General features: G+C 47.0%; 1 long non-coding RNA gene across 3 annotated transcripts in view; it reads right to left on the reverse strand.

Annotated features, from left to right (window-relative positions):
• Window positions 1–7,718: 7,718 nt before the first annotated feature.
• LOC140471687 (uncharacterized) overlaps window positions 7,719–24,700 on the reverse strand; it is a 32,962-nt gene continuing 15,980 nt past the window's right edge. For 2 of the 3 annotated variants that reach the window (XR_011957173.1, XR_011957172.1), the window contains 2 exons: window positions 14,700–14,834; window positions 13,277–13,352 (listed from right to left, as the gene is read on the reverse strand). This is a non-coding gene — a long non-coding RNA (uncharacterized lncRNA). Of the gene's footprint in view, window positions 7,900–13,276; window positions 13,353–14,699; window positions 14,835–24,700 lie in introns of those variants that run through there. The other variant, XR_011957174.1, reaches the window with a different exon arrangement.

Below are 24,700 nucleotides of genomic sequence, written 5' to 3' on the forward strand. Positions count from 1 at the left end.
GCTGTAAAGGATTACTTTTTAGCGGAGTTTTCCATCGCAGTCTGTGGCACAATCGTTTAGTCTGTTCGACTGCTCACGGGAAAGGTAGTATTGTGAAACACTGCAGATACGAACAACTTCCTTAATTTTGCCCCGACTGACCATACTCCGTGAAATTTTCCCAGACCTCAATTGAGGAGTTTTGCTGCTCGAAGTTACCTCAGAAACCCCGTTAACTCGTAATGTGCTGAGCGAATCGCAAAACAGAAAGCATTTTTCACGTAACACAAACAAAACTGGCATGCCGAATGCATTTTCAGACAGAGAGATGCATGAATGCTAAATGTGTCACAGTCCGAGGGCATGAGTCATAAAGTAATCTCACAACTCCCAACAGGGCAATTTCAAACTACTCTTTCAAACATACTGCAGCGTAAGTGCACCACCACTTTCCAGACAATGCTGAAAAGAGAGATAGAAAGAACATCATAAGAACGGGCCATAAAAAGTGAATTTCACCATTCACAGTCTCGATTAGATTACCTTTTCCTTCTGATGACTCCAGGACGGAAATGAAGGAAATGGGAGAAATTCAATAACATATGACACCGAAATTCATTGGAACGATTTTCCCATTGGACAGAAAACCAAATAACGACGAGTCGAGTTACCGCAGGACTTTGTTTCACAACAGCGATGAAATAATAGTCTCCATTCGGTTCCAGTAAAAGCACAAATCGCTTTGGAACAGCAGAGCTGTTTGCGATTTTCCGCGCGGGAGGCGAACGCGATCATGACAGCAGAGACACTTGGACACTTCGGTCAAATAACCATGAGCTGCTAGACATTACTACAATTTCGATTCTTGCTTTGCTAAATGATTTCACACATTGCTCGAAACAGGACGACTTTCACGTTTACACGGAACACGAAACACACCTGACTACAGGGAAAATGCACAAAGCTGAGCAGGCCGTGTTCCACATCAAACCGTGCAGCATTTATTCAGTCACTGTGTCTGTTTTGCAGAAGAAGGGTCCCAAAGAATGTTCTCCACCCTAAAACCGGAGGTCGCATTACAATCCGAGAACGACACATCACATTGTGAGCATGCTCTGACCTCGGGGCCGGTTCGAGATGCCACTTTCCGTGCCTTTTACTTTAACCGTGCAATTTGCTGCAGAGATGTTCACTCCTGGACATGAGCCACGTGGATACCAACTGAGTCGGAAACCTGTGCGGGAATCGACGAGAAGCGATTCAATAAATTTGGCTAACTTCCATGGTGCTTATTGGAAATGCAGTTTCTGTTCAAGTCAATCGAAAAGGCAGTTTCTGAACATAGTAACAGAAGTCAAAAGGTAATTACCTCACCCCACCCCCACTCCGGAAGAGGTGCTAACTGCCCTTGAGTGCTTTTTGATCTCGATGTGAAGAGCTCACACGCCTCTGAGTCACCTTCAAGTCTCTGTTTGCGGAGTGAATCACAAAGAAGGACTTTTACCAGAGCTGCAACCGCCTCACTTCCCCACTCGCTCTCCCCTTTTACATTTTCCTGCTCGTCAGTGATTTAAAGAAAACCAAATGGATGCGATGTCATTCTGTAGCCTCTCTGTCGATTCCTCCGTTTCAGTTCCAACATGGCTTAGATCTCGGGGCGCACCTTAATATTAGCGGCGCTATGAAAGCACAAGTTCAAAGGTTCCTCTGAGAGTGTAAATTATTTCATTGCTGTTGCTGATTGAATGAGCCACTAACGTGCGAACTGCCCCAAAATATGATTCAGAAATCTGGTACCAACTCTCGCGCGTTGAATAACGACAGACAGCTTCCAAATGAGGCCTTTCAGAGACGACTTTGGGGTACATTTGACAGACAGACAAGTTCAGGAATCCGTGGTGCGCTGTGACACCAGCGCAGCAGCTTCTTCCCTGCCTTTGAACCGGGCCGCCTGCGCAAGGAATGCAAATGCGGTACTGCTTTTCGTGGAAGGATCAGAACGCGGCAAGGACACTCTCAAACAGAATGGCATATGCATCAGAACCAGGTTGCAGAAAAACTTTATAATGCTTTACACAGTAATTAAATGGAGTTGCCTTACATTTCACTACGAGAGCAGATTCTTTCAAGCAAATTCGAAGGCAGGTTTGCAGATGGGAAAGCAAGCAAGAAAGCTCCGTTCTTGTCCATGTAAAAGGCTGCAGTTGACGAGCAAAGCAGTTTCTGCCCAGTTTCGAACTAGGGACCTTTCGCGTGTTAGGCGAACGTGATGACCACTACACTACAGAAACCAGCCGCGGTCGCCGTGAAATTGATGACAATATATAGACAATGATTTCGTCAATGTTTGGACCGTAGGGCGAGGTGGAATAAGCTGGGACGACTTTCCCTGCAGCGTAACGGCTGCGATATGATCTTATGGAAGGGTTGTAAACTGAGTATTTCTGTGTTTTACCCAAATTGGGGTGAGTTGAAAACTCGAGAGCATAGGTTTAAGGTGAGTGGGCTGAAATTGACAAACGACCTGAGGCACATTTCCCACACAGAAGGTTGTGCGTGTATGGAATGAGCTCCCAGAGGAAGTGGAGAAGGCGATTACACTCAGAAAATTGCAAAGGTAATCGGATAGTTTCTGGACAGGATGGGTTTAGAGGGATTGGGGCCAACTGCTGGGGAACGGGACTTGTTTAATTTTGGTTATGTGGTGAGCATGGATGAGATACACCTAAATATCTGTTTCCACGCCGTGTACCCCCATAACGTCTTGTTGCTAACACTGGCTGTAAAGGATTACTTTTTAGCGGAGTTTTCCATCGCAGTCTGTGGCACAATCGTTTAGTCTGTTCGACTGCTCACGGGAAAGGTAGTATTGTGAAACACTGCAGATACGAACAACTTCCTTAATTTTGCCCCGACTGACCATACTCCGTGAAATTTTCCCAGACCTCAATTGAGGAGTTTTGCTGCTCGAAGTTACCTCAGAAACCCCGTTAACTCGTAATGTGCTGAGCGAATCGCAAAACAGAAAGCATTTTTCACGTAACACAAACAAAACTGGCATGCCGAATGCATTTTCAGACAGAGAGATGCATGAATGCTAAATGTGTCACAGTCCGAGGGCATGAGTCATAAAGTAATCTCACAACTCCCAACAGGGCAATTTCAAACTACTCTTTCAAACATACTGCAGCGTAAGTGCACCACCACTTTCCAGACAATGCTGAAAAGAGAGATAGAAAGAACATCATAAGAACGGGCCATAAAAAGTGAATTTCACCATTCACAGTCTCGATTAGATTACCTTTTCCTTCTGATGACTCCAGGACGGAAATGAAGGAAATGGGAGAAATTCAATAACATATGACACCGAAATTCATTGGAACGATTTTCCCATTGGACAGAAAACCAAATAACGACGAGTCGAGTTACCGCAGGACTTTGTTTCACAACAGCGATGAAATAATAGTCTCCATTCGGTTCCAGTAAAAGCACAAATCGCTTTGGAACAGCAGAGCTGTTTGCGATTTTCCGCGCGGGAGGCGAACGCGATCATGACAGCAGAGACACTTGGACACTTCGGTCAAATAACCATGAGCTGCTAGACATTACTACAATTTCGATTCTTGCTTTGCTAAATGATTTCACACATTGCTCGAAACAGGACGACTTTCACGTTTACACGGAACACGAAACACACCTGACTACAGGGAAAATGCACAAAGCTGAGCAGGCCGTGTTCCACATCAAACCGTGCAGCATTTATTCAGTCACTGTGTCTGTTTTGCAGAAGAAGGGTCCCAAAGAATGTTCTCCACCCTAAAACCGGAGGTCGCATTACAATCCGAGAACGACACATCACATTGTGAGCATGCTCTGACCTCGGGGCCGGTTCGAGATGCCACTTTCCGTGCCTTTTACTTTAACCGTGCAATTTGCTGCAGAGATGTTCACTCCTGGACATGAGCCACGTGGATACCAACTGAGTCGGAAACCTGTGCGGGAATCGACGAGAAGCGATTCAATAAATTTGGCTAACTTCCATGGTGCTTATTGGAAATGCAGTTTCTGTTCAAGTCAATCGAAAAGGCAGTTTCTGAACATAGTAACAGAAGTCAAAAGGTAATTACCTCACCCCACCCCCACTCCGGAAGAGGTGCTAACTGCCCTTGAGTGCTTTTTGATCTCGATGTGAAGAGCTCACACGCCTCTGAGTCACCTTCAAGTCTCTGTTTGCGGAGTGAATCACAAAGAAGGACTTTTACCAGAGCTGCAACCGCCTCACTTCCCCACTCGCTCTCCCCTTTTACATTTTCCTGCTCGTCAGTGATTTAAAGAAAACCAAATGGATGCGATGTCATTCTGTAGCCTCTCTGTCGATTCCTCCGTTTCAGTTCCAACATGGCTTAGATCTCGGGGCGCACCTTAATATTAGCGGCGCTATGAAAGCACAAGTTCAAAGGTTCCTCTGAGAGTGTAAATTATTTCATTGCTGTTGCTGATTGAATGAGCCACTAACGTGCGAACTGCCCCAAAATATGATTCAGAAATCTGGTACCAACTCTCGCGCGTTGAATAACGACAGACAGCTTCCAAATGAGGCCTTTCAGAGACGACTTTGGGGTACATTTGACAGACAGACAAGTTCAGGAATCCGTGGTGCGCTGTGACACCAGCGCAGCAGCTTCTTCCCTGCCTTTGAACCGGGCCGCCTGCGCAAGGAATGCAAATGCGGTACTGCTTTTCGTGGAAGGATCAGAACGCGGCAAGGACACTCTCAAACAGAATGGCATATGCATCAGAACCAGGTTGCAGAAAAACTTTATAATGCTTTACACAGTAATTAAATGGAGTTGCCTTACATTTCACTACGAGAGCAGATTCTTTCAAGCAAATTCGAAGGCAGGTTTGCAGATGGGAAAGCAAGCAAGAAAGCTCCGTTCTTGTCCATGTAAAAGGCTGCAGTTGACGAGCAAAGCAGTTTCTGCCCAGTTTCGAACTAGGGACCTTTCGCGTGTTAGGCGAACGTGATGACCACTACACTACAGAAACCAGCCGCGGTCGCCGTGAAATTGATGACAATATATAGACAATGATTTCGTCAATGTTTGGACCGTAGGGCGAGGTGGAATAAGCTGGGACGACTTTCCCTGCAGCGTAACGGCTGCGATATGATCTTATGGAAGGGTTGTAAACTGAGTATTTCTGTGTTTTACCCAAATTGGGGTGAGTTGAAAACTCGAGAGCATAGGTTTAAGGTGAGTGGGCTGAAATTGACAAACGACCTGAGGCACATTTCCCACACAGAAGGTTGTGCGTGTATGGAATGAGCTCCCAGAGGAAGTGGAGAAGGCGATTACACTCAGAAAATTGCAAAGGTAATCGGATAGTTTCTGGACAGGATGGGTTTAGAGGGATTGGGGCCAACTGCTGGGGAACGGGACTTGTTTAATTTTGGTTATGTGGTGAGCATGGATGAGATACACCTAAATATCTGTTTCCACGCCGTGTACCCCCATAACGTCTTGTTGCTAACACTGGCTGTAAAGGATTACTTTTTAGCGGAGTTTTCCATCGCAGTCTGTGGCACAATCGTTTAGTCTGTTCGACTGCTCACGGGAAAGGTAGTATTGTGAAACACTGCAGATACGAACAACTTCCTTAATTTTGCCCCGACTGACCATACTCCGTGAAATTTTCCCAGACCTCAATTGAGGAGTTTTGCTGCTCGAAGTTACCTCAGAAACCCCGTTAACTCGTAATGTGCTGAGCGAATCGCAAAACAGAAAGCATTTTTCACGTAACACAAACAAAACTGGCATGCCGAATGCATTTTCAGACAGAGAGATGCATGAATGCTAAATGTGTCACAGTCCGAGGGCATGAGTCATAAAGTAATCTCACAACTCCCAACAGGGCAATTTCAAACTACTCTTTCAAACATACTGCAGCGTAAGTGCACCACCACTTTCCAGACAATGCTGAAAAGAGAGATAGAAAGAACATCATAAGAACGGGCCATAAAAAGTGAATTTCACCATTCACAGTCTCGATTAGATTACCTTTTCCTTCTGATGACTCCAGGACGGAAATGAAGGAAATGGGAGAAATTCAATAACATATGACACCGAAATTCATTGGAACGATTTTCCCATTGGACAGAAAACCAAATAACGACGAGTCGAGTTACCGCAGGACTTTGTTTCACAACAGCGATGAAATAATAGTCTCCATTCGGTTCCAGTAAAAGCACAAATCGCTTTGGAACAGCAGAGCTGTTTGCGATTTTCCGCGCGGGAGGCGAACGCGATCATGACAGCAGAGACACTTGGACACTTCGGTCAAATAACCATGAGCTGCTAGACATTACTACAATTTCGATTCTTGCTTTGCTAAATGATTTCACACATTGCTCGAAACAGGACGACTTTCACGTTTACACGGAACACGAAACACACCTGACTACAGGGAAAATGCACAAAGCTGAGCAGGCCGTGTTCCACATCAAACCGTGCAGCATTTATTCAGTCACTGTGTCTGTTTTGCAGAAGAAGGGTCCCAAAGAATGTTCTCCACCCTAAAACCGGAGGTCGCATTACAATCCGAGAACGACACATCACATTGTGAGCATGCTCTGACCTCGGGGCCGGTTCGAGATGCCACTTTCCGTGCCTTTTACTTTAACCGTGCAATTTGCTGCAGAGATGTTCACTCCTGGACATGAGCCACGTGGATACCAACTGAGTCGGAAACCTGTGCGGGAATCGACGAGAAGCGATTCAATAAATTTTGCTAACTTCCATGGTGCTTATTGGAAATGCAGTTTCTGTTCAAGTCAATCGAAAAGGCAGTTTCTGAACATAGTAACAGAAGTCAAAAGGTAATTACCTCACCCCACCCCCACTCCGGAAGAGGTGCTAACTGCCCTTGAGTGCTTTTTGATCTCGATGTGAAGAGCTCACACGCCTCTGAGTCACCTTCAAGTCTCTGTTTGCGGAGTGAATCACAAAGAAGGACTTTTACCAGAGCTGCAACCGCCTCACTTCCCCACTCGCTCTCCCCTTTTACATTTTCCTGCTCGTCAGTGATTTAAAGAAAACCAAATGGATGCGATGTCATTCTGTAGCCTCTCTGTCGATTCCTCCGTTTCAGTTCCAACATGGCTTAGATCTCGGGGCGCACCTTAATATTAGCGGCGCTATGAAAGCACAAGTTCAAAGGTTCCTCTGAGAGTGTAAATTATTTCATTGCTGTTGCTGATTGAATGAGCCACTAACGTGCGAACTGCCCCAAAATATGATTCAGAAATCTGGTACCAACTCTCGCGCGTTGAATAACGACAGACAGCTTCCAAATGAGGCCTTTCAGAGACGACTTTGGGGTACATTTGACAGACAGACAAGTTCAGGAATCCGTGGTGCGCTGTGACACCAGCGCAGCAGCTTCTTCCCTGCCTTTGAACCGGGCCGCCTGCGCAAGGAATGCAAATGCGGTACTGCTTTTCGTGGAAGGATCAGAACGCGGCAAGGACACTCTCAAACAGAATGGCATATGCATCAGAACCAGGTTGCAGAAAAACTTTATAATGCTTTACACAGTAATTAAATGGAGTTGCCTTACATTTCACTACGAGAGCAGATTCTTTCAAGCAAATTCGAAGGCAGGTTTGCAGATGGGAAAGCAAGCAAGAAAGCTCCGTTCTTGTCCATGTAAAAGGCTGCAGTTGACGAGCAAAGCAGTTTCTGCCCAGTTTCGAACTGGGGACCTTTCGCGTGTTAGGCGAACGTGATGACCACTAAGCTACAGAAACCAGCCGATGTCGCCGCCCTGCGGCGCAGTGGCATCCAGCACTGAAAGTTGAAGCCATTCTCCGTTTCACCTTTCTGTTTCCAATCGCTCGTTGTTGTCCAGCGTAATTGACATCTTGAAAACGATAAAAAAAAAGACACGTGAAATTGATGACAATATATAGACAATGATTTCGTCAATGTTTGGACCGTAGGGCGAGGTGGAATAAGCTGGGACGACTTTCTTGCGGAATTGCCACTTTAAAATAATGAAAAAAAGAACATTCCAAACAAAGGCTTTGATGTGGTGAGCTCTGGTCAGTCATGTAGATACACACGGAGAGTGCTTTCTACCAGAGCAGCACCAGGTCAGTGTCAGGCACACAGACAGAATGGGCACATAGATTCACATCGGAGCTCACATCTCCCAGCCTGGGAATCTGAAGCTGTGCACAGCCATTATGGTAAATATCTGCATACATAGGACAGCGAGATCAGCCCAACAGTTCGATCAAAAAGAGTCAGTCATTCAAATTGTAATATCCTTCAGGTTCCACAACCCATTCTCGGTCCCATCCTGCAGGTTCTATGAATCCAGCGCTTTCTCGCTTCCTGCAGGTTCCACGTCCCTTCATACATTTGTACCATCCTCCAGGTTCTGCAGCCCTGCCTACTTCTGTAACATGACCTGGACTCTACAACCCTTCCTTCCTCTGTAATGTTCCCCAGTGGGGACTGGAGGGTGATGGGGTTTACAGAGACAGTGAATGATATCAGAATGGGAGGGTGTTGCAGATATTAGAAATATTGCAGTGGTTAAAATAGAGGCTTCAGGACTTTTGAGGGTTGGTGCTAATAAAGGAGGTTTCAGAGCGAAGGATGATTGTCGGGACATGAAGAGGTTTCACTGTTCATGAGAGTTGTAGGGATCAGAGGAAGTTACCAAGATAGGGAGGGTTTAAGATTGCAGGATTCCACAAACAACCTTTACAAGGTGAAAGGCAGGATTCTTGACAGTTTGGAGGAACAGAAGAATCTTGAAGTCCACATCCGTAGATCCCTCAATGTTGATTGCCTTGTTCAGAAGGTGTATGGTGTGTTGGCTTTCATTAGCCGGGGATTGAGTTTAAGTTCCACAAAGTTATGCTGCAGCTCTATCGAGTCCTGGTTAGAGAACATTTGGTATATTGTGTTCAGTTCTGGTTGCCTCATTATCAGAAGGACGTGGAAGCTTTAGAGAGGGTGTAGAGGAGATTTATCAGGAGTGGAGGTCTAATGAAGAAAGGTTGAGGGAATTAGGGCTTTTCTCATTGGAATGAAAAAGGATGAGAAGTGACTTGGTAAAAGTAAACGAGATGATTTGAGGCCTCAGTGGCGAGGATAACCAGATACTTTTCCATTTGCACAAATGGCTATAATGAGGGGAAATAAATGGAAGGTGATTGTAGAAAGTTTTACGGGAAATGTGAGAGGGTTTTTTTTTACACATAGAGTGGCAGATGCATGGAATGCACCGCCAACATTTGTAATGGAGTCCAATACATTAGGGCCATTTAAGCAACACTTAGATAGGCACATGGATGATAGTAAAATGTAGGGTCTGTAGTTTAGTTTAATCTGAGAGTAGAATAAAAGGCCAGTGCAACGTCAAGGGCCGAAGGGCCGCACTGTGCTGTACTGCTCTATATTCTAAATAAGGAGGCTCACAATGGCACAAAGGGGTTTCAAAAAGCTGGAGAGATGGGATCTGAATGAAGAGACACAAACAGGAAGGTGTGCTAGGATTGTCAGGAGGTAACAGAGACAGCAATGGCCTAATCTGGAGCAGACGACCCAGACTGGGAGGGGTGTGAGGACTGGAGGTGGTTTCACAGGGATGGAGGACCAGAGAACCACAAGGTGTCACAGAAATGTGGATAGCTGTCGGGTTTACAGGAGTTCATGGAGATGGGGAGGTGGGGAGGGATGCAGCAGTTACAGGCATAAGGATGTTGGTAGGATGGGGTGGTTTGCACAGACAGGAATGTTTTAGGTGAATGGAGCAGATTACAGAAATCTAGACAGTTCTATAAATTAAAAGAATAAGCAGATATGTGGAGGGCAGTCGTGACTGAAGATGGTTATAGTTATTGAAAGGCTTAGGTTCTGGGGGTTATTTAGGTATAGAGGGGGTATAGACCGGGAGATAAGGACATCCATTTTGGTTGGAGACAGTTTCACAGATAAGGGAGCATTAGTAACTCCTGCAGTTTGGTCAAAGTGGAAAGTTTGAAGGGGAAGGTGACATTTACACAGATAGGGGTGTAAGAGATGGAGAAGGTTATGGAGATGAGTAGATGATGGACAGACTGGAAGACCTGACATTGACAGGATGGGTGATAGGCAAGGGAGGATGTTACACAGATAGGGAGTCTTTTCGGAACTGGATCAGATAGTCACAGGCATTGCAGTGAGTTCTACAGATCAGGAGTGCTGCAGGGACCTGAGATTGATCATGTCTTTAGGACTGGAAGTAGTTATGAATAGCTTAAACTCTATGTATGCTGTTTTCTTTTTCCTGAACAGAGCCTCAATATCCCTCATCAGCCAGGGATCCCTTAACCTGCCAGATTTTCCCTTCACTCTAATAGGGACATACTGGCCCTAGACTCTTGAGATCACACTTTTAAAAGCTTCCCGTTTGCCAGTCATTCATTTTCCTTCAAACAGACTCGCCCAATTGATGGTAGTCATAATGTAGAGCAGCTGGTGTTGGAATGGAATGTACAACACTAAAAATCACACAACACCAGCTTACAGCCCAGCAGGTTTATCTTGAGGCACTAGGTTTTGGAGCGCTACTTCAACAGGGGGTTGTGGAGCACAATCATAAGGCACAGAATTTATAGCAACAGGATAGCAGTGTCATGGAATGCAATATCAAACACATTTAGTTTAAGCCTTTCATCTTTTAGGATGGCCACCTGCGCTTCGAAATCTAGTGCTTCAAAATAAACCTGTTGGACTATAACCTGGTGTTGTGTGATTTTTAATTCACCCAATCGACCTCGCTCGATCCTGCCTCATGGCCCCACATCTGGCCCTGCTCCAGTTTCACACCTTAAGCTGTCAGCCTGTCTGATATTTTTCCATAACAATGTTAAAACGAAGACAGTTGTAGTCACTGGACCCAAAGGAAAGGCCAGGTAATTACAGAGCAAATAGTCTGACAGCAGTGGGAGGGAAATTATTGGGAACAATTATGAGGGACAGTTTGAATCAATAACTGGAAAGGCAGGAAATAATTCGGGGTAGTCAGCACGGATTTGGTAAAGGAAGATCCTGACTGATGAATTCAGCTGAGCTTTCTTTGAAATTGCGATTGAAAATGTTGATAAGGGAAGTGCAGATGATGTGGGTTCCAGGGAGTTCATTAAGGCCTTTGACAAGGTCCCACATGGAAGGCTGTTCCAAAAGGGAAGAGCCACTGGGATCCAAGGCAAGTTGGCAAATTGGATCCAAAGCTGGTGGAGGGTTGTTTCTGTGATGAGAATCCTTTCACCAGCGGATGTACCACAGGGATCTGTGCAGGAACCATCGCTGTTTATTATGTACATTAATGAGTTCGATGTGATAGCAGAAGGTTTACAGATGACATGAAGGGTGAGGGTGTTAACCACAGTGATGTGGATGTTCTCAGGCTACAGTCTGAAGGTTGAAGTTGGGACTCAATTTCAAAGAGTTACTTCAATCGATAAGGCAGTCAAGAGCAGAGCAGGCAATGAGGGAAAACCGATCAATTAAACTGCACTTCCTTTGACGTAAAAGGTCTGACAGATAAGGCAGATGAGTGCATGGCATAGGATGGGAACATGGGACTGAAATATCACAGGTATTACAGAACAATAGCTGAGGGAGGGACAGGACCGGCAGCTCAATGTTCCAGGAACAGATGCTATAGGAAGGACAGAACAGGAGGCAGAAGTGGAGGGAGAGTGGAGTTCTTGATTAGTGAAAAAAAATCACTGCAGCACTTAGAGAGGATATGCCTGGGGATCGCCCAGTGAAATTCTCTTAGTGGAACTGAGAAAAAAGAATGAGTCATCACTTTGATATGACTGTATTACAGGCCCCCAATAGTCAACGGGAAATAGAGCAGTAAATATATCAGGAGATCTCAGATATCTAACAATGATAGGGTTTTAATGGTTGGAGATTTTAACTTTCCATACCCAGACTGGGACTGCCATAATGGGAGGAATTCATTCAGTATGTTCAAGAAATCTGTCTCAGTCAATATGGAAATGACCTGACTGCAGAAAGAGATCAAACCTGACCTCCCCTTAGGAAACAAAAGTAGGGAAAGGGGCTGAAGTGTTTGTAGGGGAGCACTTTGGCAAAATCCCCATACTTCTATTAGTTTGAACATAAATATCACATCAGAACTTACTGTGGAGAAACTCCGGGGAAGTCAGGGAAATAAACAGTGATGTCTTCACAAGAGTCCCCATTGGCGAACAGGAGGTGCTGAAGGTTTTAAATCGCATAAAAAGTAGACAACTCTCTCGGAACTAATCAGGTGGAGCCCATGACATTGGGGGTGGGGTGGGGGGGGTGGTGGGCTGGAGTTAGGGAAGAAATTGCGGGGTACCTTAGAGAGATATTTCTATCAAAGACAGCAACAGGTAATGAGCTGGGAGTCTGGAGAGTGACTAATGCTATGCCAGTATTTAAGAAAGGCTGCGAGGAAAAGCCAGGGACCTAAAGACCAATTAGCTTGATGTAAGTTGTGCGAATGTTGTTGGAAGCGATTCTGCGGGATAGGAGTGACAGGCATTTGGAAAGGTAATGATTGATTCAGGATCATCAGCACAGCTTTGTGCATACAAGGTAGTGTCTCACAAACTTGACTGAGTTTGTCGAAGATGTGATTAAGAAGATAGACGAAGACAGAGCAGTAGACATTGTCTATCCTGACTTCAGCAAGGCCTTTGACAGGGTTTATCGTGGTGCACTGGTTAGTAAGGTTAGATCACATGGGATCAGGGAGACCGAGACAAACGGACACAAAATGGGCTTGACAGTAGGAGACAGAGGGTAGTGGGAGAGGTTTGTTGTGTGGACTGGAGGCTCTGACCAGCGGTGTGCCATAAGGATTGGTGCTGGGGCCACATGTACATTATTTACATGAACAAGAATATAGGAATCATTGTTAGTAAGCTAAATAAGTGTTACAGTGGGGAGTGAAGACAGATATCGAAGAGGCTCTTGATCAACTGGACAAGTGGATCAAGGAATGAAAGATGGATTTTAATTAAAGGATTTTGTTAAGACAAAACAGGGACAATTAACACTGTTAATGGTAGGGCCCTATTCAATGCTGTCGAACAGACAGTGAGACCAAGGAGTGCAGTGACATTGTTCCTTGGAAGCGGTGTCATGGATGGACAGGGTGGTGAAAGCGGATGAGGCACACTTGCCATCATGGATCAGAGCATTGAATACCTGAGTTGGTCCATCCTGATACGGCTGTATTAGACATTGCTGGGTCCCCAGTTGGAGTACTGTGGAGAATTCTGATCATCCCGATTTAGGAAGCATTTTCTAAAACTGTACACGGAGCAAAGATTGACGAAGATGTTATTGATACTGGAGGGTTTGACTTACACGGATAAGGTGGATAAGCTGGGATGCACAACAGTGGGAATGAGATAGCCTTGGCAGATAAAGTTAAGGAGAATGTAAGGAAATTCTACAGCATACAAGTACAAAAAAGCAACGAGAGAGACAATAAGGCCCCTCAGGTGAGGAACCACAGGAGATGGGCAAGACACTAAATGAACATTTCATGTCAGAACATACTGTGGACAAAGACTAGGAAACAAAGGGAAAGAAACAGTGATGTCTTGTAAAGAGTCCCCATTACAGGAGAGGTGGTATTGGATGTCTAAGAACTCAAATGTAGAAAAAGCCCTAAGGTCCTGAACAACTGTATCCCAGAACATTGTAGCAAAGTAGTGGCAGGGACATGAGCAAAAATATTTATATCATTGTCCTGCGTATTTCCATTTGGCATAGGAGGCTGAGGGGTGACCTTATAAAGCTTTACAAACCATGAGGGGTACAGGTAACGTGAATAGTGAAGGTCTCTACCCTAGGGTAGGGGAGTCCATAACTAGAGGGCAGAAATATGAGGTGGGAGAGGGAAGACTTAAAAGGGATCAGAGAAGGACATTTTTCACAGAGAGCATGGTGCACATATTGAATAAGTTGCCAGGGGAAGTGATGGTGAGAAGCACAATGACAGCATGGAAAAGACATTTTAGTTAGATACATGGAGAGGAGAAGGCTTGAAGGGATATGAGCCAATTGCAGGGAAACGTGACCCGTTCAGGAACCATCTTCAGCATCGACTTGTTGGATCAAAGTAAAGGTTCTGTGTCTGTGCTGCATGACTCTGTCATTGGAGGAGGAGACTACAGAGATAAGGCACACTGTAGACACTGAAGCAACTTAAAGTGATAGGGATGATAGTCTGGAATGCAATACATTTCAAATATGTGGAGGGACTATAGAGAAGGGAGGAGGTTACAGGGACAGGAACTGTTACAGGAGTTAAAAATTATTGAAGACGCCGGTCTATGCGACATGCCATAGATAGTGTTGGAGAGGGAAATACCGAACAGAGAGATCCCAGGCAGCATTCCCACCCTCTCTTGGGAAGCCTGCTTTCCCTTATGTTGTACTGATGCTCACTAAGACAGCATAGGCCTGGATTGATAACTGTGACACACCGATGCGGTCTCTGTACAACAAAACTTACAGCAGGGGTGGTGATTGAGGCTGAGGTGTGTCTGTACTCTGCTCCCCCTCCAGCACTGGATCTATGTCATGTCTTGTTAGCCGATATATGGAGCCCTCTCATTGCTCTCTGCTCTGTGCACTGAGTGATCTTACCTCACTGCAGGATTTATTGAAGGCTCCAGATCTCCCTGCCCTTTGTCTCTCTGGCTGACCAACCATCTTCAATGTGGTGATGGACGAGACACCCAGCAGCTGTGAAGTCTATTGAGTCAGGACCTTCCTGAGCACCTATAGGAGACAGACAAATAGACAGAATTGGAATTTATACTGATGTAGTGAGAGTTACACATGGTGAATGGTCCTGAGTAAAACAGAGATCTGTAAAATCCCAGATTCCGTCCTTGGCCTGTGCTGCTGCATCTCTCTGGGGTGGAGAATTCTGTTGAATCAGGATCTGGAGTGGCTATAAGAGCGAGGGGCATTGACAGAGGCAGCAATTACCGCATACAGTGAGGGATACCATATGGGGAGATACTGAGTGATATCAACAGAGTGCTGGAAGGAATCAGGCTCAAACAATCATGTCAGGAGGTTTTAGAATCAAACAATTGTGTAGGAAGAAGGGGTTCTGCTTCATGATGGTATAACTGGTCAGGAATGAGCAACCAGTGAGCAGGTGAAGTGATGGTCTAGTGGCATTATTGCTAGAGCATGTATCCAAAACCTCAGCTAATGTTCACGGGAGACAAGTTTGAATCACACCATCATGTCGGTAGGTTTATGGACAGGGCTGTAAACTGACAGAGGTGATGCAGGGACAGGGTCCAGGTGAAAGGAGCTTTCCAAATCCAAAGAGAAAAGGTGAAGCATCGGAACAGCATGGGAATGTGACTGAAGACAAGCAGAAAGGAACAGGAAAGTTTAGTTAAAACTGTACATCAGTGAATCGGGTTGTGACAGGAAATTGTGAGAAAGAGTAAATTATGATTTGTTTGGAATGGACAAAGTCTCTGCAATAAGGTAGATGGATTTGTGACACAGAGATAAAAGAGATTTAGACAGCAATGAGACATGGTTACAGGGCGAACAAAAGGTGGAGCATAAATATTCAATGGTTCACAACCTTGTGGAAACTCAGGCAAAATGGGTAACACGAACAATAATGGATACCAAAGGCATTACAGAGAAAGCATTTGGCCACAGATCATGAAGTAGAGTAAGTTTGAATGTAAATTCTGGCTACTACTTGCAAAGGACACAAGCAGCAGAACAGTTTTAGCCACCAAACAGCATTTCATTGTTCATCACTGCAATAAACAGGAATCAATTAGAATTTTTAATAAAAGCATTGTGATAACTTTGGGAAACATCAATATTCCCAAAATCTAGGACATTCACACTGACAAGAGTGATATTGGAAGAGGAGTTCAGAAAATTATTTTTCAGTGTTTCTTTGAATAACACATTGTGCAACTGACTAGGGACGTAACTATTTCCGAGCGACTGTTGTGTGATGTAACTTAGTGAATGAGTAATGTCACCTGGAGAGATCCCCTGGGAAATTGTGAGAAAGTGCAGTTTAAAGAAATATAAAGTTTTAAAGTGAATCACAGAAAGGACAAGCTACAACTAGAAACAAAAATAGTCAATTACATGAGTTTGAGAGAACTGACCAAGGTGAACAGGCTAAACAGACTGAAATATGTGTCTGTAAATGGACAGTGGAAAACATTTAAAGGAACAGTGTAAAACACTCAACAAAAGGACATTACATTGAAACAGTGAAAACCTCAGCAAGAAATCCCCACTGGTCCCTCACTCAGGACAAAAGGGATCATACTAGATTATGAGGCTGAGAAGATCACCACAAAATACTTAAATCCTGAAGTGAGAGAGTGTTTTAGGAGTAAATGTTAAATAGATTGCAAAGGGTCTGCTCGCAGGAGGAGGGTTGTGGGAAGGGGAATCATTGTCAGGGTTTAATGACACAATAGGAACAGGGAGAGGTGAAGGTGCTGGAGGTGGTGAGAGTGTTACAGAGAGTGGTCAGGACCTGAACAGTGTTACAAAGCCAGTACGGATTGCTGCAGCTGGAGGGGTTTGCAGAGTTAGGGAGGGACATATGTATTTTTATTTGTTCATTCATGGGATGTGGGTGTCACTGCCTGGAACAACATTCTTTGACCCCACTGCTAATTATCCAGAGGGCAGCTCAAAGTCAGCCACATTGCTGTGGATCTGGAGTCACATGTCGACCAGACCAGGTCAGAATGTCAGATGTCCTTCACTAAATGAGGAAAGTGAACCAGGTGAGTTCTTCCTACTGAACAACAATGTTTTTATGATAGCCTCACCAATGTCTTTCCTACTCTCAATGCTCTCCTAATGCAGATAACCATCCCAAACTCCTGCTTCACCAGCCTGTCTCCCTGGGTCACTGACTGACAACACTAACCAGGGCCCGAACATGAACTGTACAAGTCCCACCCTGGTTGATTCCACCAAAATGGAACACTTCACCTTTATCTAATTAAACTTTATCTGCTATTCTTCAGCTCACTATCCCAGCAGTACTGTTAATCTTGTTGTATCATATAATCTTCTCCACTAACCACTTTACCACCAATGTCAGTGACACCCAAGAAGCTTACTTACCAGGAAACCAATATTCCCATCCAAACCATTTATCCAAATGACAAACAACAGTGGACCCACTCCACCACTGGTCATATACCTCCAGTCAGAAAAACAGGTCTCCCATCACCCTCTGTCTCCTACCATCAAGTAACTTTTGTATCCAGTTGACTAGCTCCTCCTGAATGCCATGTCCTTTTACACTGATCTGAGCTTATTACCCAGTTTACCACACAGAAAGTAGAACACAGAACAGTGCAGCACAAGACCCTTCGGCCATGATGCTATGACAACTTTTTATCCGGTTATAAGATCAAACTAACCTACATACCCTTCATTTTACTACTATCCATGTGTCTGTCCAAGAGTCTATTAAATGTCCCGAATGTGTCTAATTTTACTACCACCATTGGCAGTCCATCCAACCACCTACCATTCTCTATCCTCTTATCTCTCCTCCAATCATCTTAAAATTACACCCCCTTGTAACAGCCATTTATGCCATAGGAGGAAAAGTCTCTGACGATTCACTCACTCTGTGCCTCTTAACATCTTATTCACCTCTACCAAGTCCTTCTTCACTCCAATGAGAAAAGCCTTAGCTCCCTCAAACATTCTCCATAAGAAATGCCCTCCTTTCCAGGCAGCATCCTGGTAAACCTCCTGTGTACGCTCTCTAAAATTGCACATCCTTGCTGTAAAAATGGGACCAGAACTGAACACAATATTCCATGTGTGGTCTCAACAGGTCGCTATAAAGATGCAGTAAAACCTCACGGCTCTTAAAATCAATCCCCTTGCTAAGGAAAGCCAACACAACATATGCCTTTTTAACAACCCTACCAACGTGCGTGGCAACTTGAGGGATCTATGGGCATGGACGCCATGAGCTCTCTGTTCCTCCACACTGCCAAGTATTCTGCCTTTCACCCTGTATTCTGTATTCAAATTCGACCTTCCAGAATGAATCACTTCACACGTTTCCGGATTGGACTCCATCTGCCACTTCCAGCCCAGCTCTGCGTCCTGTCAATGTCGCACTGCAACCGACAACAGCCCTCCACATTCCCCACGACTCCACCAACCTTCGCATGATTTGCAAACTTACTAACCCACTCTCCAACATCCACATCCAAGTTATTTACAAAAATCACAAAGAGCAGAGTCCCAGAGCTGATTGTTACAGAACCCCACTGGTCACTGAGCTCCAGGCTCAATACTGTCCATCTGCTGCCACCCTCTGTCTTCTCTGGGCCATCCAATCATTTATCCAGACAGACAGATTTCCCTGTATCCCAATCATCCTTCTTTTCTGAATGAACCATCAACATATTCTGTCATATCCTCAAAGAATTCAATAAGGTTTGTGAGGCATGACCTACCCCTCATAGTCATGCTGACTGTCTCTAATTTAACTATGGTTTTCCAAGTAGTCATAAATCCTGTCTTTACAGTCCTCGCCAATAATCTGCACACCACAGACATAAGACCAAATCTGTAATTACCAGAATTCTACTTCCGTAATATGGTCCAGACGCTACAAATCTTCTCTCCTCTGCCATGTTCCCCAGAAGGGCACTGGAGGGTGGTGGGGGTTACAGAGATAGGGAGGAATATCAGGACAGGAGGATTTTGCAGACATTAGGAGGGTTGCAGTGCCAAAAGGAGGTTTCAGTAATTGTGAAGTTTCATGGTGATGAAGGCATTTGAGGAGGGACGGAGGGAGGGAGGATTGTAGGGAAATGAGAGGTTTCACTGTTTCGGTGTTTTGTTAGGACTGCAAGTGGTTACTGATTTGGGGAGGGTGTAAGCACTGGTGGATATTACATAAACATGTGGTTTTGGTTGCAATGCAGGAAGAGGATTCAGGAAGCTGGAGAGTATGGGGTCTGAACGAGGTTACACAAATGGGATGAGTTGTCAGGAGTGGAGGTGTTTACAGAGACAGCAATGGTCTGATCTGGAGCAGAGGACCCAGATTGGGAGGCACGTGGGGACTGGAGGTGGTTTCACAGGGAGGGAGGACCATAGACCCACAGGAGGTTACAGAAATGTGGAGAGCTGTAGGTCTGACAGGTTCATGGAGTTGGGAATGTTGGGAGGGATGGAGAAGTTTACAGGGAAAAGGATGTTTGTAGGCCAGGGCTGGATCACAGACAGGGACTGTTTTAGGGAGCTGAGCAGATTACAGAGATAAAGAGATTTGTATCGACTGGAAGAACAAACTGAGATATACAGGGGAGTCGTGACTGGAGATGGTTATAGATATAGGAAGGCTTAGGTTCTGGGGGTTATGGAGGTTGAGGAATCTGGATTTCGTTTCAGAGATTGGGATTGCAATTTTGGTTGGAGACAGTTTCACAGATAAGGGAGCATAGCACAAACAGGAGGAAGTTGTAGAGGAGGGTGACGTTTAAACAGATAGTGGTGTAAGAGCTGGACAAGGTTATGGAGATGGGTAGATGGTGGAGACACAGGAGGAACTTACATTGACATGGGGGTGATAGTGACAGGAGGGTGTTAAATAGATAGTGGGTTTTGTAGGGACTGGATTGGGAGAGGCACAGGCATGGAGTGAGTTTGACAGATCAGGAATACTGCAGTGACCTGAGAGGATTACACTGATAGGGATGGTGGTCGGGTCTCCACAGACTGTTGGCGTTCAGGAACTGGAAGAGATTTGGTAGATAGGGAGGGATGTAAGAGCTGCAGGAGGTTGTGGAGAGTTGGAGCAATTTGCAGAGATAGGTTTCTCAGACAGGAGTAGGTTATAGATAGTTGGGGTATGTGGTCTGAGTAAGTCAAAAAGAGGAGAGTTTTCACGTCTGGAAGAGGTTACACTGACAGGGACAGTTGAAGAGACTGAAGCAAAAATGCATGGAGAAGGTTACACAGATAGGGAGGCGAGTAGGGACTGAGGGTGAATACACAGACATGGAGGGTTGTATTGTTAGACGGAGCTGAGGGGGATAGGGACTGGTGTCGGGATTTTCACAGATAGGGAAGGTTGTGTTTTTGGAGAAGGTTACACTGATACAGACAGTGTTCGGGAGTGTTTAGTGGACGACAGAGGAGCTCAGAGAGAATGTATTATGGGGAGTGGAGGAGATTACAGACACAGAGATGGCTGTCGGGTTGAAAAGACCTTCTACAGATCCCCGGTGCTGTCAAGCTGGAGGGAGGTTATAACAGTGAGTGCTGCCAAGACTTAATTACTTCACTGAAATAGAGCAGGTCTCAGCACGTTGTTGAGACAGTCCACATGAGTTTTCAGAGATACAAATGTTTATGGGAGTTTCAAGAGGGAACAATGATTGGGAGTGCTGTACCAAATGGTAATAGTTATAGGGAGGGTTCTAAAAGCAGGAAGAGGTGACAGTCATATCGATCTTTGCAAGGACTGGAGAAGGTTACATAGGCAAGGAGTGTTTTAGAGTCTGGAGGAGATTACAGTGTTAAGGAGAATATTGGGGATAAGGCCAGGTGTAACAGACGGGGATGGTTGACAGGGCTGGACAATAACCTCAATAGAATCGCCATCGTGTGCAACCAGGCCATTCGGCCCAACCAGTCCATTCCAAACCTCTGAAGAGCTTCCTACCCAGACCCATCCCTCTACCTATACATTAAATCCTGCATTTCTCGTGGTGAACTGACTTAAACCACACATTCCTGAATACCACAGTCAATTTATGATGGCCAATCCACTGATGGTGCAAATATTGGAGACACACACACACACACACACAGAGCAAGGGAGCGACACGCACACACACAGAGCGAGGGAGGGACACGCGCACACACACACACAGCGAGGGAGGGACACGCACACACACACACAGCGAGGGAGGGACACGCACACACAGACAGCGAGGGAGGGACACGCACACACACACAGCGAGGGAGGGACGCGCACACACACTGCGAGGGAGCGACACGCACACACACACACTGCGAGGGAGCGACACGCACACACACACACTGCGAGGGAGCGACACGCACACACACACACTGCGAGGGAGCGACACGCACACACACACACTGCGAGGGAGCGACACGCACACACACACTGCGAGGGAGCGACACGCACACACACACTGCGAGGGAGCGACACGCACACACACACTGCAAGGGAGCGACACGCACACACACACTGCAAGGGAGCGACACGCACACACACACTGCAAGGGAGCAACACGCACACACACACTGCGAGGGAGCGACACGCACACACACACTGCGAGGGAGCGACACGCACACTGCGAGGGAGCGACACACACACACACACACTGCGAGGGAGTGACACGCACACACACACACTGCGAGGGAGCGACACGCACACACACACACTGCGAGGGAGCGACACGCACACACACACACAGCGAGGGTGCGACACGCACACACACACACAGCGAGGGTGCGACACGCACACACACACACTGCGAGGGAGCGACACGCACACACACACACTGCGAGGGAGCGACACGCACACACACACACTGCGAGGGAGCGACACGCACACACACACTGCAAGGGAGCGATACGCACACACACACACAGCAAGGGAGCTACACGCACGCACACACACACAGCAAGGGAGTGACACGCACACACACACACACACACAGCAAGGGAGCGACACGCGCACACACACACAGCAAGGGAGCGACACGCACACACACACAGCAAGGGAGCGACACGCACACACACACAGCAAGGGAGCGACACGCACACACACACACAGCAAGGGAGGGACACGCACACACACACACAGCAAGGGAGCGACACGCACACACACACACACACACAGCAAGGGAGGGACACGCACACACACACACACACACAGCAAGGGAGCGACACGCACACACACACACAGCAAGGGAGCGACACGCACACACACACACTGCAAGGGAGCGACACGCACACACACTGCAAGGGAGCGACACGCACACACACTGCAAGGGAGCGACATGCACACACTGCAAGGGAGCGACATGCACACACACTGCAAGGGAGCGACACACACACACACACAGCAAGGGAGGCACACAGCGAAGGAGGGACAAGCACACACACTGCAAGGGGGTGGGCATGTGCACACAAATTGAGAGGGGGCACACACATGCAAAGCGAGGGAGGGACAGGCACAAATACACACACACACACACACACACACACACAAACACAAAGCAAGGGAGCGACATGCACACACACTGCAAGGGAGCGACATGCACACACACACACCGCAAGGGAGCGACACGCACACACACTGCAAGGGAGCGACATGCACACACACTGCAAGGGAGCGACATGCACACACACTGCAAGGGAGCGACACACACACACACACAGCAAGGGAGGCACACAGCGAAGGAGGGACAAGCACACACACCGCAAGGGGGTGGGCATGTGCACACAAATTGAGAGGGGGCACACACATGCAAAGCGAGGGAGGGACAGGCACAAATACACACACACACACACAAACACAAAGCAAGGGAGCGACATGCACACACACTGCAAGGGAGCGACATGCACACACACACCGCAAGGGAGCGACACGCACACACACACACAGCAAGGGAGCGACACGCACACACACACACAGCAAAGGAGCGACACGCACACACACACACAGCGATGGAGGGACACGCACATAAACACAGTGAGGGGGATACACACAGACACACGGTGAGGGAGGGACACACACAGCGAGGGAAGGGGACACACACACGCAAAGCGAAGGAGGGACACACGCACACACACACACACACACACACACACAGAGCAAGGGAGAGAAGCACACACAGCGAGGAAGGAACAAACACATGCACTTACGGTGAGGGGAATACACGCAGACACACAGTGAGGGAGGGACACGCACATACACAGCGAGGGAGGGACAAACACACACATGTCGAGGGGGAGGGCAATGTGCACAGAAATTGAGAGGGGGCACACACACACACACAGCGAGAGGGGGCACACACATGCAAAGCGAGGGAGGAACATGCACAAATACATCTACACAGACACACAGCGAGGGAGGGACACACACACACAGCGAGGGACAGGGACACACACACGCAAAGCGAAAGAGGGACATGCGCACATACACACACACACACACACACACACACACACAAACACAAAGCAAGGGAGAGACGCGCACACACATGTCAAGGGGGAGGTCATGTGCACAGAAATTGAGAGGGGGCACACATACACAGAGCGAGAGAGGACACACACAGACATGGCAAGGGTGGGACACGCACACACAGCAAGGTGGTCACACACTCACACACAAGGGACGGACACACACTCACAAAGCGAGGGAGTGACACGCACACATACATACACACACAAACACAAAGCAAGGGAGGGACATGCACACACACACACATGCACACAAGGGACGGACACACACACACACACATACAGTGAAGGAAGGGACACACACATGTTGAGGGGGAGGGCATGTGCACAGAAATTGAGAGGGGGCACACACACACAGCGAGAGGGGACACACACAGACACGGCAAGGGTGGGACACACACACACAGCAAGGGGGGACATGCACTCACACACACAAAGCGAGGAAGGGTCACGCACACATACATACACACAGAGAAACACAGAGCAAGGGAGTGACATGCACACAGGCACACACAAACACAAGGCACGGTTACACACATGCAAAGCGAAGAAGGGACACGCACACATACATACACACACAAACACAGAGCAAAGGACGGACATGCACACACGCACACAAGGAACAGACACACACGCAAAGCGAGGGAGGGAGACACACACACACACACACACACACACACACACACACACACACACACAGCAAGGGAGGGACATGCACAGGCTCGCGCACACACACACACACACACACAAGACGAGGGAGGGACACGCACAGATACACACACACACACACACACACACACACACACACACACAGAGCAAGGGAGGGACACGTGCACACAGAGCGAGCGTGGGAGGGACACACAACATACAGCGAGGGAGCGACATACAAACACACACAGTGAAGGGGTTACCTGCAGACACAGAGCGAAGGAAGGGACACCCACACAGACACAGCGAGGGGTGACGTGCACGCACACACACACACTGCGAGGGAGGAACACACACACAGCGAGGGAGGGATACGCGCACACACAACGAGGGAGGGTCACACATGCGCGCGCGCGCGCGCACACACACACAGGGAAGAACATGCACACACAGCGAGGAAGGGACATACACACACATGCAGTGAGCGAGACACACACGCGCACACACACACACAGCGAGGGAGGGACATGCGCACACACGCGCGCACACACACATACAAACACTCAGAGCAAGGGAGCAACACGCAAACACAGCAAGGGAAGGACATGCGCACACACAGCAAGGGAGGAACACACTCATACACAGCGAGGGAGGGATACGCACATACACAGTGAAGGATGGACAAGCACACACACGGCGAGGGGAAGGGCACGTGT

Source organism: Chiloscyllium punctatum, unplaced genomic scaffold (genome assembly GCF_047496795.1).
Source record: "Chiloscyllium punctatum isolate Juve2018m unplaced genomic scaffold, sChiPun1.3 scaffold_154, whole genome shotgun sequence".
NCBI lineage: Eukaryota > Metazoa > Chordata > Chondrichthyes > Orectolobiformes > Hemiscylliidae > Chiloscyllium > Chiloscyllium punctatum.